This window comes from Amia ocellicauda, chromosome 2 (genome assembly GCF_036373705.1).
Source record: "Amia ocellicauda isolate fAmiCal2 chromosome 2, fAmiCal2.hap1, whole genome shotgun sequence".
Lineage (NCBI taxonomy): Eukaryota > Metazoa > Chordata > Actinopteri > Amiiformes > Amiidae > Amia > Amia ocellicauda.
Window position 1 is genome coordinate 61,003,097 of NC_089851.1, and position 13,506 is coordinate 61,016,602.

The following is a 13,506-nucleotide window of genomic DNA, read 5'->3' on the forward strand; positions in this document are numbered from 1 at the left end:
TGTTAAAGTTGCGCTGACATTCTCTTCATAACCACCTTAGTATCTTTTTAGATGAAATGTAGCATCCATGTGTGTTTTGACCTCACTCGAGTCACTATGCTCCAGTCATAGATTAAATGACCCTTTCCCTCTCGGGTTTACATGGTCTTAGTGTATTGCAACTAGAGACGAGCTGCAAGGCCTTGCACCTTGTTGTTTAATACTTTGTTTTAATGATCTTAGCGAGTGTGTTTTCATGTCACTGATGGAGCAGCAAGCCGTGAATAGAAGTGTTTTATAAATTTAGGATTACAACACGATGTACAGAACTGAACAGTGCACAACAGACCACAACAATATAGAGGGCATAATTATAATAGGAAACAAAAGTGATCCACATTGCCATGACCCATGAAACGTCCATCAGCAATTTACTTTACCCTGAAACCCACAATTAATGGACAAGTTATCTTGCACTTTTAAAATGTGGCCATTTCAGGATGTAAGCTATACAAGTATCTAAGACAGTAGCATTTGCACATAAACTGTGGGCTTACATGTGGAAAATGATCATGTTTTCATAATTTTTACGCCATTACTGGTGTCTTTGGGTTGACCCTGTCCTTCTGTGTGGCCGTATACTTTGATTATATGCCTTATGTTTGGTCTGCTTGAGCAAGTGGGTTGAAATGACATGTGTCAATGGAAAACTTTTTTTCTTATACTAAACATCACAGCTTTCAGCACCGGCATGACACACAACTAGTATGCTTAAGTGACTGATCTTAAAATAATAATAGCTAGCTTGTTTAATGGATTGAGGTCACACACAAGCATCACTCGACACAACAGGCAAGCTGTGAGGTGAAATAAATGATGAATAATGTCTGTAACATTCCTCTACTTTGCACATTGTTGTCCTCATCCTCTTTTCTACACCCGACAGGTATGCTCTTTCAGAAGATGCCGTCTCTCGTAATGCTCTCGCCTCTAACCTGTGCCCCTCCCGCACTAGTGCAGGTTTTTAGGCAGCTTGCACTGCATCTCAGTCACTCTGCTCGCAGCCAGCATATTGTGCGATATACATTTTTTGTTTGTTTGTTTTTATTATTATTTATGTAAGGTCCTAGGCAATCACCTAGTCTGCCTGTACCTCGGGCCGGCCCTGTGTGGGAGCAAGACAAGCCTTGATTGCTTCAATTTTTCCTGTTTGTGGCTTGATTGCTTTGTTTCCCAGAGCATATCCAAGATATTGGACTTCATTCTTAGCCACTGAGCATTTTTTTGCATTCACAACCAAACCTGCTATTTTGATGCAATTAAAGAATGGTCCTCCCAAGTGGTGTTATAAATGATCACATCATCTATGTTTGCAGCTGCATACTCTCCCACACCCTGTAATACTGTCCTTGACTAGTCTTTTTTTTAAGTGTTTTTTTATTTTTTTATTTATTCATAGCAAATCTGAACCGTTGTTGTTGTATAGTGCACACTTTTTTGTTTGCTGTTGTAAGATCGCGGTCTCCCTAAACCCAATCATTTGTTATTGAAGTCTGCGCCTACCTTTTTGGACCAAAGAAACTCTCTCCAATTGGCTTGGTCTCTATACATTGCTTTTCTGCCACCTCATTGTGCTGCTCCTCTTTGCTGTCTACCTGGGTGTCAGCGGCTTCTCAACAATGGCAAATCTCGTGGTGTTGTTTAGCATATCGACTTTATTGGACTTTACTAGGTGCCTAGTTATTCTTTTATTGTTAATATCAGGTAATGTGCAACCTAACCCTGGCCCTGATAGGCCTATGTTATGTCTACAAACCCCCTCTGACTTTAAATCTAGATATGGTCTTGGCATTTTTCATTTAAATGTATGCAGCATGTTGTCCAAAATTGATGGAGTCAGGATCTGGGCTATATCAACTGATTCTGATATAATTGTGTTTTCTGATTCCTGGCCAAGTAAAAATGTCCTTGATGAGGATATTTGTATAAATGGTTACAATGTCTTATCACACTGATCGAGTGAAGAAAGGTGGTGGTGTGGCTATATATGTGAAGAGTAATTTCCTTGTAAGGATGGAAATGGCTCAAACTATTTGTAAACAGTTGGAATTGTTGGCTTTAGATATTGAAGTTATAAATGGTCTCTCTATAACTGTGGCTGGCTGTTATAGACTCCCTCTGCTCTTGGTGATGCATTTTCATCTTTGATGCAACTTATGTCTAAACTTTATTATGGTGAAATTATCTTTGTTGGTGATCTTAACTGGTGTTGGTTAAAGCCAGGTTAAAGGTTAAATGTATTGTAATTCTATGAATCTTGCCCAGTTGATTAATTCACCCACTCTCCCAAATCTTAAATGTCCAGAATAATCTGCTCTAATTAAGAACATAAGAAGGAAGTGTCTCATGTTTTCTGTCTTGAATGCCTTGAAGCCCAATTTCCATTTGTGTCCCCAAATCTGTGTGTCCCTGAAGATCTGGAAAAGCTACTCTGGTTTGATGTGGTCGATGCCTTTCATGATTTCAAAGATTTGAATCAAATCCCCACGTAGTCTCCTCTGTTCCAGGGTGAAAAGGTTCAGATCCCTCAGTCTCTCCGAGTAGGACATTCCCTTCAGACCTGGAATAAGGCTGGTTGCTCTCCTTTGAACTGCCTCTAGAGCAGAGATATCTTTCTTGAAGTGTGGAGCCCAGAACTGTACACAGTATTCAAGATGAGGTCTTAACATTACTTCCCTTGTTCTAAATTCTACACTTTTGACAATATACCCTAGCATTTTGTTTGCCTTTTTTATTTCTTCCCCACATTGTTTGGATGTAGAAAGTGAGGAGTCCACGTAGACTTCTAGGTCTTACTTCATCTAGTTCTATTCCTCCCATAGTGTAATTATAGTGGACATTTTTGATACCTGCATGTAATACCTTGCACTTGTCCACATTGAATTTCATCTGCCAGGTGTCGGCCCACAACTGAATGTTATCCAAGTCCCTTTGAATAGTCTGTGCTGCCGAGATTGTATCTGCTGAGCCACCTATTTTAGTATCATCTTCAAATTTGACAAGTTTGTTAACTATCCCAGAGTCCAGATCATTAATATAGATTAGAAAAAGCACAGGCCCTAGTACTGATCCCTGTGGAACTCCATTAACAACCTCACTCCAGTTAGAAGCAACTCCTGTTATCGACACCCTCTGTTTCCTATACATCAACCAGTTCATAATCCATCTACTTACATTATCCTGAATGCCTACAGCTTCCAATTTTTTTTACATTTACGATTATTCAAAACACACATCTGACCTAATCAGTGCTCTGAGGGGGTTCATTTGTTCAGGAGACCTGACACCTTTTTCGTGAAGCGATGTTCAGTATGCAGTGCAGATGTTGTGATGTCTGGGCAGATGTGTTGAGCTCATCAGTGACACAGCTGTTTACACAGGTCTGCACTTCACACACTGAGAGGACCTGCGGCGTGCAGGTGCTCTGTGTACCGGCACTGTAATAACAGCTGAAACTGCAGTGCCAACGAACTGAACTGCACCTAAGTGTGTCACTGATGCAGGACTGCAGCGAGCAGCATCATAAACAAACCAAAAGAATAATCGAAAATAGGAGACAGAGCAAACTAATCACAATAAAGACTGTAAAATATAACCACACGTGAAACCAAACACCAGTACAAATACAAGAGAACAACGAACCAAATATTGCAAACTAAAAAACAAAACCAATAATAGAAACAACCCAATATTGTGAAAACAGCGACTGATGCTGGCTAGAATAAAAACACATGCAATTAACAATTGAATATATTCAGATCTCACATGCAACTGCTTAACATCACTAAAGAGAATAAAACACTGAACTCGGGCAGCCACAGCCGGGCTGCGAAATGTGCCACCCAGTCTTGCCCTATAAATAGACAACATTACGATACTAGTATATAGATGTGATTTAACAGAATATAATACAATACTGGCGATGCAGCCAGGCTTCTCAACAACAGCACAAACCAGCGCTGCTAGAGGCCCCGTGTATCGTCTCTTGCTTAAAATAACAGCAAGTTTAAACAGCAATAACTTGACAATTAGTCAATTAGGACACCGGACGAAATTAGGGAACAATGCATCAAACTGAGAAACCCTATTAGTCTTAAATTGTAGCCATATGCTATACATGTTTTGCTGTAGTTTATTTTGTTAAATTCAGCCACATTGTGCAGCCTCTGCTCTCTCTCCAGACACCCAGTACTTCTCTTTGTGTTTAGTCTCGTAGTGCCGTCATATATTGACAAAAATTGTCGCCACCATATATTGACAGCTAAACTTTCCTTACAAACGAGGCATACAGGTTTTAAATTCTGCTCCACAAACAGATATTCCCACTCCCAGCTTTCCTGAAACACTACCTTCCTTGTCGATTTTTATTTTCTTGGACATTTTGAGTTGAGTTTATTGCAGATTACTGACAGAGCTGGAGCGCAGACAGTACTCAGCCTGTGATTGGCTGTTAACCCTACCTCGCACCAATGACACTCGCAATGGCTGATGGGAATTGTAGTTTTCACACGCAATTTCCTCATTCTCAAGCTGTCGCGGGCCTAATTACAAAAAAAAACCATTGGGGGGCCATATTTGGCCCACAGGCCTTGAGTTTGACACCCCTGTTTTAGTCAGTGGTCTATAAATATTTTCCCTAATATTTTTTTTCTTTAAGTACTTATGGAAATATACCATCTGGTCCAGGTGATTTGTTTCTTTTTAATTCTGCTAGTCCCTTTAGTACCTCCTCCTCATTTCTCCTGATCTCTCTTAGAGTTTGACTGGACTGGTTGTTAACCTGTGGCATGTGTTTTTTCTTTTGTAAACACCTCTGTAAAATACTAATTTGGAACATTTGCCACATCTTGTTAGTTTTTGAAGATGCTTCTATTTTTAGCATTTACCTGTTTCTCACTTCCTCCTTTATTGACCTCTTGCTGTTATAATATTGAAAAAAGCTCTTTGCATTAGTTTTAGCTCCAAGAGCTATGTTTCTTTCTATTTCCCTCTTTGCTTTCCTGATCTCTCGCTTAACATCTCTTTGTAGTTCAACATATTCTTTGTATTTAGTTTCATCTCCATCGCTTTTGTATGCGCTATACAACAACTTCCTGTGTCTTGATATTTTTTGGCATACTTCTATCAAACCATTTTGGCCAATGTTTTTTGGTCCTCAATTTGCTTAGTTTTGGTAAAAATTTCTCCTGAGCCTGAAGTAGTATAATCTTAAAATAGAGACATCAATTTTCGACTGAATCTGTATCCAGAATGCCCCAGTCTAAATCTTCTCAGTGCCGCCTCATACCTTCAAGGTTTGCTTTTCTAAAATTGTAAATTGTTTTAGACTTGGTCCTTGTTTTTTGTAAGTATGCTTCAAAGCTAACCATATTGTGATCAGAGTTTGCCATTGGTTCTCTAACTAGTGTCCCTCTGACTCTATCTTGGTCATTTGAAAATATCAAATCAATGCATGCCCTCTCTCTGGTTGATTCCCTGACAAATTGACTTAGAAAGCAGTCATTTACCATCTCAACCATTTCTATTTCTGCTTCTGTAGTCCCAACTGGGCTATCCCAATCTATTTTTGGGAAATTGAAATCCCCCATCATAACAGCCACATCTGTGCTACATGCAGTTGTACAATGCAACATATTTCTGAATATCTGAATAGGGGAGGTCACGAACTTTGATCTGTAGGATTTCAACATGATGACAATGTTCACAGATGAAATCTTCCTGGATGAGTTCATCCAGAAAGGCAATCATTCTGCAAACCTGACACTGTAGTGGCCACATGCTTCTTGATGTTACAGTTTTTCTGCCTCTTGGTCTCTGTTGACTAGTCAACTCCTTAGCTTTTTGTCACCGAGAAACAGCACAGCTGATTCTCAAAAGCAGCTTTAAATATCTTTTGTCTACCTGCCACCAGATTCACACCAACTGGCTCCACCTGGTTCCACCTGGAACAGAATTCCTGCTAGTCCTTGACTAAATGATCTTTCTTCAACCTATTGACTTTCACCAACTCAGCAGCTGAACTGAATTGACTTCAGCTAAGGCAAACTACAGACAAGAATAATTTCAATTAAGGCAAAGTTAAAACAAAATGAGGAATGCTAAGACTAGGAAAACAACAACATGGCTGCCTATCACCTGTATTCTCCTGTGTCTGTCTGTGGCAGCTTGCAAATACTTCTGTTGAAGATGGAGAGCATATGAAAATTGAATAACATTACAGAAAAGTTAGGACTGTTGTAACTTATTTTCTATCTGGATGTAGGCTATATAGATGACAAACATTAACTTTCACAATTGTCCTAAATAATGAGACAACTCATTTGTTTTCATTTAATAATAATAATTTAGACAGTCCACAGAACATAAACTGAACAATGAGTGGATCATTCATGTAGAACTAAAGTAAAAGGTTAGTTAAATACTGTTTGGAATGGGGTGCGCAGCTTAAAGAGTTAATTTACAGATCTTAAACGGTTGGATTTATTTACCAATACTACATACATACATATACACTCACCTAATTTAAACGATGCCCAATTGGTACTAAGGGGCCTAAAGTGTGCCAAGAAAACATCCCCCACACCATTACACCACCACCACCAGCCTGCACAGTGGTAACAAGGCATGATGGATCCATGTTCTCATTCTGTTTACGCCAAGTTCTGACTCTACCATCTGAATGTCTCAACAGAAATCGAGACTCATCAGACCAGGCAACATTTTTCCAGTCTTCAACTGTCCAATTGTGTTGAGCTTGTGCAAATTGTAACCTCTTTTTCCTGTTTGTAGTGGAGATGAGTGGTACCCGGTGGGGTCTTCTGCTGTTGTAGCCCATCCGCCTCAAGGTTGTACGTGTTGTGGCTTCACAAATGCTTTGCTGCATACCTCGGTTGTAACGAGTGGTTATTTCAGTCAAAGTTGCTCTTCTATCAGCTTGAATCAGTCGGCCCATTCTCCTCTGACCTCTAGCATCAACAAGGCATTTTCGCCCACAGGACTGCCGCATACTGGATGTTTTTCCCTTTTCACACCATTCTTTGTAAACCCTAGATATGGTTGTGCGTGAAATTCCCAGTAACTGAGCAGATTGTGAAATACTCAGACCGGCCCGTCTGGCACCAACAACCATGCCACGCTCAAAATTGCTTAAATCACCTTTCTTTCCCATTCAGACATTCAGTTTGGAGTTCAGGAGATTGTCTTGACCAGGACCACACCCCTAAATGCATTGAAGCAACTGCCATGTGATTGGTTGGTTAGATAATTGCATTAATGAGAAATTGAACAGGTGTTCCTAATAATCCTTTAGGTGAGTGTATATGCACACATACTTGTATAAAGGACAAATCAGCCTAATGTCATCCAGTGGCGCACGCCAGCCACCCTCTTCGACAACCCGTTTTCACCCTCCCTGTGACCAGAATGCAATGATTTTCAATGTCTTACTGTACTGAGCCATGGTGGGTTTGGCAAGGTATATCCCAGTTACCTGAGTCATTACTAAATGGTTGTGTTGTGAAGTTAGATCCTGGGGTTGAGAGTGGAGTTTGCCCATCTTGAATCTGTATGGCTTTGACAGATGCTGCTTGCCATGGCTAGAAACACCAGTGAAAAGGTAGCAGTCAAAGTGCTGAGGAAGGGAGACTACACAGACAGTGCAGCTTTTGACAGGTATGGCTTTATTTTGGTTCTAGTAAGGCTTCTGGGTATCTAAGCAGAGCAAAGATAAATAAACCTAGTCATGTTTTTAAAGCTATTCACCAAGGGCCTGCATTAGCATGAACTTCATTGACTTGTTTAACGTTCTTACTCTGCAGGAATGCCGTCATTTTGATGCATCTGCGGACTTCTTCGCCCAAGCTGTTAAAGAATGTATATTCATGTGCTGTCTGTCTTTTGTCTCGCTCCAGCCTCATGCGTGAAAAGCGGGTCTTCGAGGCAGTGAGCAGCGTGCATCACCCCTTTCTTGTCAATATCTTTGGCTGCTTCCAAACCAGCAAGAACATCTGCTTCGTAATGGATTTTGCTGCAGGGGGAGACCTGTCTGGACCCTGACGAGGATGGGTTTCCAGAGCCCCGGGCTGTGTGAGTGAAACATTGAGTTGCATAGCTTCTCGGTAAATCAATTTATCACTTTTTTGAAATGCGTTTTTCTGGATTTCTTTGTTGTTATTCTGTCTCTCACTGTTAAAACACACCTACAATTAAAATTATAGACTGATCATTTCTTTGTCAGTGGGCAAACATACAAAATCAGCAGGGGATCAAATACTTTTTTCCCCTCACTGTACATATAGTGTTGAATAACCAAAGACAGGTAATTGAGGGTCAAACAATCTTAATTAATGCCTTAGCAAGCTATATAAACAGGATCGGGGATTGAACATGTCTGAAAGTAATAAAAGGACCAATGATGCAGACATTCACGAGCAGGAGTCCAAAAGACCTAGAGAGAATGATCCTGATACGAATGATCCTGAGGCCTTAGTAAATGTACCGATTACCCCCGAGCTATTAGAAATGGTGGGTGAAATAAACAACTGACCGGTGCCTGCTATAGACTTGTATCCCTCTGTAAATTCTGACTTGTTACAAATGGTTGATTCCTTAGAACACCTACCCCTTCCGAACGGAGACAAATTAACAAAACAACCCCAACTTATTACTAGTCCTGCTCCAACAGAAAACGTTCCTGAGTATGCCTCTAACCACTTTGTAAATAACAATTGTGTTGACACTTTTGAAGGTCTTCAGCATGCTTTAAACAATGTACAACAAAAGGGTTGTGGCGGGGATCAGAACAGTGAAGCTGCAGGTGTTAACAATGGGTTTAGTCGTGAGCTTAGCGATGTTCAAAATATCAACAAAGAGGCTGAAGATGTTTGGGGGAAAAATGAAAGAAGAAGTACTTGTGGTGGTGGGGATTGTCATAATATCGATGCTGATAATAATGATGGGGGTGAAGAGCACGTAGACAGACCAAACTTCTGTAATTTTGAAATTGTTCACAGATTTAGCTTTGCAGAATTATTCAACAGCGACAATTATGCCGAGATATTTGTCACAATGCATGATATTATACAAAATATGCTTGACCGAATTACAAACGTGTTAGACCCCAGGATGTGGTGCAGTTGGAGCCCCGAGCGGATTCATTATTTAGCAGTGTTTTTACCATAATGAGAGGTGATGAGTTAGATGTTGAGGCTTTTCTGTCTAAAATTGAAAACCTGCTTCAGAGTCAAGCCTCCATCTTAGCCGATGAAAGTCTGGTCTTGGTCATTAATGTTGTTCGTAACCCTGAGGGTGGTGTTCGTAGGCGATTGTCAAGTTGTCTCAAGACTGAAATAATTCATAAGAAACTCAGGCAAATAGTGAATGAGGGTAATACAAATAACAAAACATGCTTTGCGTATAGTATAGTATGCCTGCTCAAACCTAATATAGCTGCAGAGCAGGTTTTGCATGATGCTTTGCAAATGCATCAGGCAGCGGGTCTATCGGAATAGGAGATGGTGACTTTTTCAGATATCCACAAATTTGAGGAGGTGGCGGGTGTTAAGATCGTAGTCTGGTACCGTTGTGAGATAAATGATGTATTTGACACATTTCAAACTCACTCAGAGTTTAACCCCCACACATTGTTTCTTTTCCTTCACGAAAATCATTACTACGGTATTAGAAATTTGAAGGCTTTTTTGGGGTATTCGTACGTCTGTGATTTTTGCTACAAGGGTTTAACGATAGGAAGAACCGTCAATGCGCCGGGTACTGTAATGTGTGTTACCATCCGCAATGTCGAATGTGCACTCCCACAGTGAGGTGTAAGGATTGTTTAAGGATCTGTCGGTCCGCTTTCTGTTTTTCCGAACACAAAATACCTAGAGGGGGTACGGGTCAAAGCATCAGCCCTTGCGATAAAACAAAATTCTGTCTCCAGTGTTACAGACAGTACACCTATAAAGAGGATAAACCCCACAGGTGTGCCGCTCTGAGGTGTCATCTCTGTAACACTGACTTAACACCCGAGACCGAACACCAATGTTTCATACAGTCTGTTAAACCGGCACCCCTACATAACAAGTATGTGTTTTATGACTTTGAGTGTAGGCAGGAAGGAGGCGTTCATATAGCGAATTATATTCACTGTATAGACATGTTGGATCGTGAGTGGGCTGCGGCCGGTGAGTCATGTGTTGAGGGTTTCTTTCAAAAATATCACTGTCCAAAGTATCGAGATTACACATTCATAGCTCATAATGCTAGGGGGTATGACTCTTATATCTTGATAAAATATTTGGTGGAAAAGGGTGTAACCCCTGACATCATAGCTCAGGGCTGTAAAATAATGTGTTTCACAGACCATGATTTCAACCAGCATTACATAGACTCACTCATCTTCTTACCCATGAAACTGAGTGCTTTACTTAAAGCGTTGGGGATTGAAACGCAAGAAAAGGGCTGGTTCTGCCACTTTTTTAACACGGTCGAAACACAGAATTATAGAGGCGTCTACCCAGCACCCAGTTATTATGGGGCTGAATCCATGATGACTCGGGAAAGGCAGGACTTCTTCAACTGGTATGACACGGTTAAGGATGGCATTTTTGATTTCAGAAAGGACATGGCTACCTATTGTAGAAACGATGTGTTGATCCTTAAAGAATCATGTGTTAGGTTCAGGCATGAAGTCATTAAGACAGCGGGTCTTGACCCTTTACAGTGTACGACAATAGTTTCTCTCTGTATGAAAATGTTTCAAGCCAATTTCTTGCAGAAAAACGCCATCGCCATTACAACTCCGGACAATTACAGGCACAGACAAAAGAGTTTTTCTACGGCCTCCATCCAGTGGTTGGAATACATGTCTGACAATCATAACATCTTGATCAGACACACTTTGAATTATGGCTAGGTTAGAATGGGTCCCTACTTTCTGGACGGTTTTTCGGAGGAAAATGGGGTTCGTACGGCTTATGAGTTTGCCGGTTGTATTTACCACTGTTGTCCTCGGTGCTTTGACGCAAACACTTTTAATCCTGTCACTCGTCAAATCTGTGGAGATATGCACTTTGATTTCTTACAAAGAATCGAGACTCTAAAAAACACCTATGGTTTAACTGTGAAAGTGATGTGGGAACATGAGTGGACGGCTATGAGAAAGCAGGACGGTAGTGTACGAACGTTCATGAAAACCTTTGATTTTCCCGAACGTCTCGAACCGAGAGACGCTTTGTTCGGAGGACGCACTAACGCAATCTGTTTACATTACGAGGTGAAGGCTGAGGAGAGAATAGATGACTATGATTTCACTAGCCTGTATCCCTTTGTTAACAAGACAAAAATTTACCCCGTAGGACACCCCACCATAATTTATCGCGACTTTCTCGATCTCCAGCAATACTTTGGCTTAATCAAGGTCACAATGTATCCACCCAGGGGGCTTTTCTTGCCAGTTTTGCCTTATAGAGCTTCAGGAAAATTGATGTTTCCGCTATGTAGAACGTGCGTTGAAACTGAAAACCAGACAGTGGAGTGTCCACATGAGGATGATGAGAGGTCGTTGACAGGGGTGTGGTGCAGCGTGGAGCTTAATAAAGCGATTGAGAAGGAATCCAGAGTCGGTAAAGTGTAAGAGGTCTGGCATTTCTCTAAAAAATCTGACACGCTTTTTGCCGATTACATCATGACACACCTTAAAGGGAAGCAGGAGGCTTCCGGCTACCCTTCATGGTGTACTGATGAAACCTGTAAAGAGAGCTATATTTGGAAATATCTTGAAAAAGAGGGAATCAGGTTGGATCCAAGCAACATAACTGTAAACCCTGCAAAGAGACAGATATCAAAACTGATTCTAAATAGTCTGTGGGGTAAATTTTGAGAGCGGACTAATAGAATAAACACTACCTTGATTAAAGATCCGTCGCAGTTTCATCAATTTCTGTTTTCCAAAGAGCATAATGTGTCACACTTTAGCTTTGTAGCTGACAGAGTAGCTCAGGTTCAGTGGCGACAACCTCAAGATTTCCTGACCGAGCCGGGAAATGTCAATGTTTTTACAGCTGTTTTTACAACAGTTTATGCTAGATTAGAATTGTATAGTTTAATGGAGCGTCTGCAGGAGCGAACTTTATATCACGATACAGACTGTGTAGTCGTTGTCAGCAGACCGGGTGATTGGATGCCGCCGCTTGGAGATTATCTGGGCGAGTTAACAAATGAGCTAGACCCCCAAGATCACATCATAGAGTTTGTTTCTGGGGGTCCAAAGACTTACGCTTATAAAACAGCTTCAGGAAAGAGCTGTATGAAGGTGAAAGGTATAACTTTGAATCACACTAACAAGAAACTGATCAATATCAAATCTCTAACGACTAGATCAAGGCATTCAACCTCCGTCAGATAAATAGCCAGCCAGTGCTCTCCAGGCATGGTTTCAGGGTGAGTGTTAATTATAAACATGGCGGGTAAGTTCTATAGCTTCAATTCAGATAACTGATCGCAGGCATAGACTCCGTGAAACAGCTTCTTAGTGTAGGGGTTACAGTTCATGAGAGCCGTGAGCTCTCTGGTGTTCATGGTTAATAATAATCATAGAGCACATTCCTTCTCTGATTCACTTCTATAATATTTTCAAACACAGCGTACACAACCATATTTACAGTACCAGCTAGGGGTTGCTTAAAACGTATTTCCAGTATCATGTTTCCTGTTTTCATAAGGAAGAAATGTTGCCCGCACTCTTCATCTGGGGTTAGGTTGAAGGCGTACAAAATGTAGCCATTGATGTATTCAGCGCGGTTTATCAGCAGAGGCTGGTCCTTCAGATGTCTCCCTGTTGTGAGAACTAGACTGTAATATTCACGGACCGCGCATCCATTTTCAAAATCGTGTTTTGTGGTTTGGTGGGGACCTGCGTGCCATCAACGTACATAGCTTTAAATTCTGCATTATAATGTTTAAAATTAAATGGATTCTTTGTATATGACCCTGTAAATGTGTCATTATCCACCAGCCCAATAATGACATGTTTCGGGAGCTGTCTGAGGAAGACATAACGCGAGTTCCTGCCACCATGCTGTGCACTTTCATATAGACTCTTTCAATGGGGTACTTGGCGTTAGTGGTCATTAGAGCCTGAGCGTGGCCTAGTTTAACAGCCACCGTTTTAACAAACAGCGAGGCCGATAAAATAATGAGTTTATATTTTTCATCATCATCATCGCTCATCAGACAAAATTCATTTTTGTTCCAAATCATTTTTATCTTAATATCAATTTTCTTAATATCAGTTTCTCTTGAAAAAATATGTCGGAATGAACATGACCAAAAAGCTGTAGAAAATGTTGCTCTTTTTTTCAGACCCGCGTTGGTGCCACCTGGATCCTTGACATCCTGGTATGTCTTTGGCAAACAGCCCGGGGCTGAACTGTTTGTTTAGAGTCTCCTCGCTATAATTAAGTATAC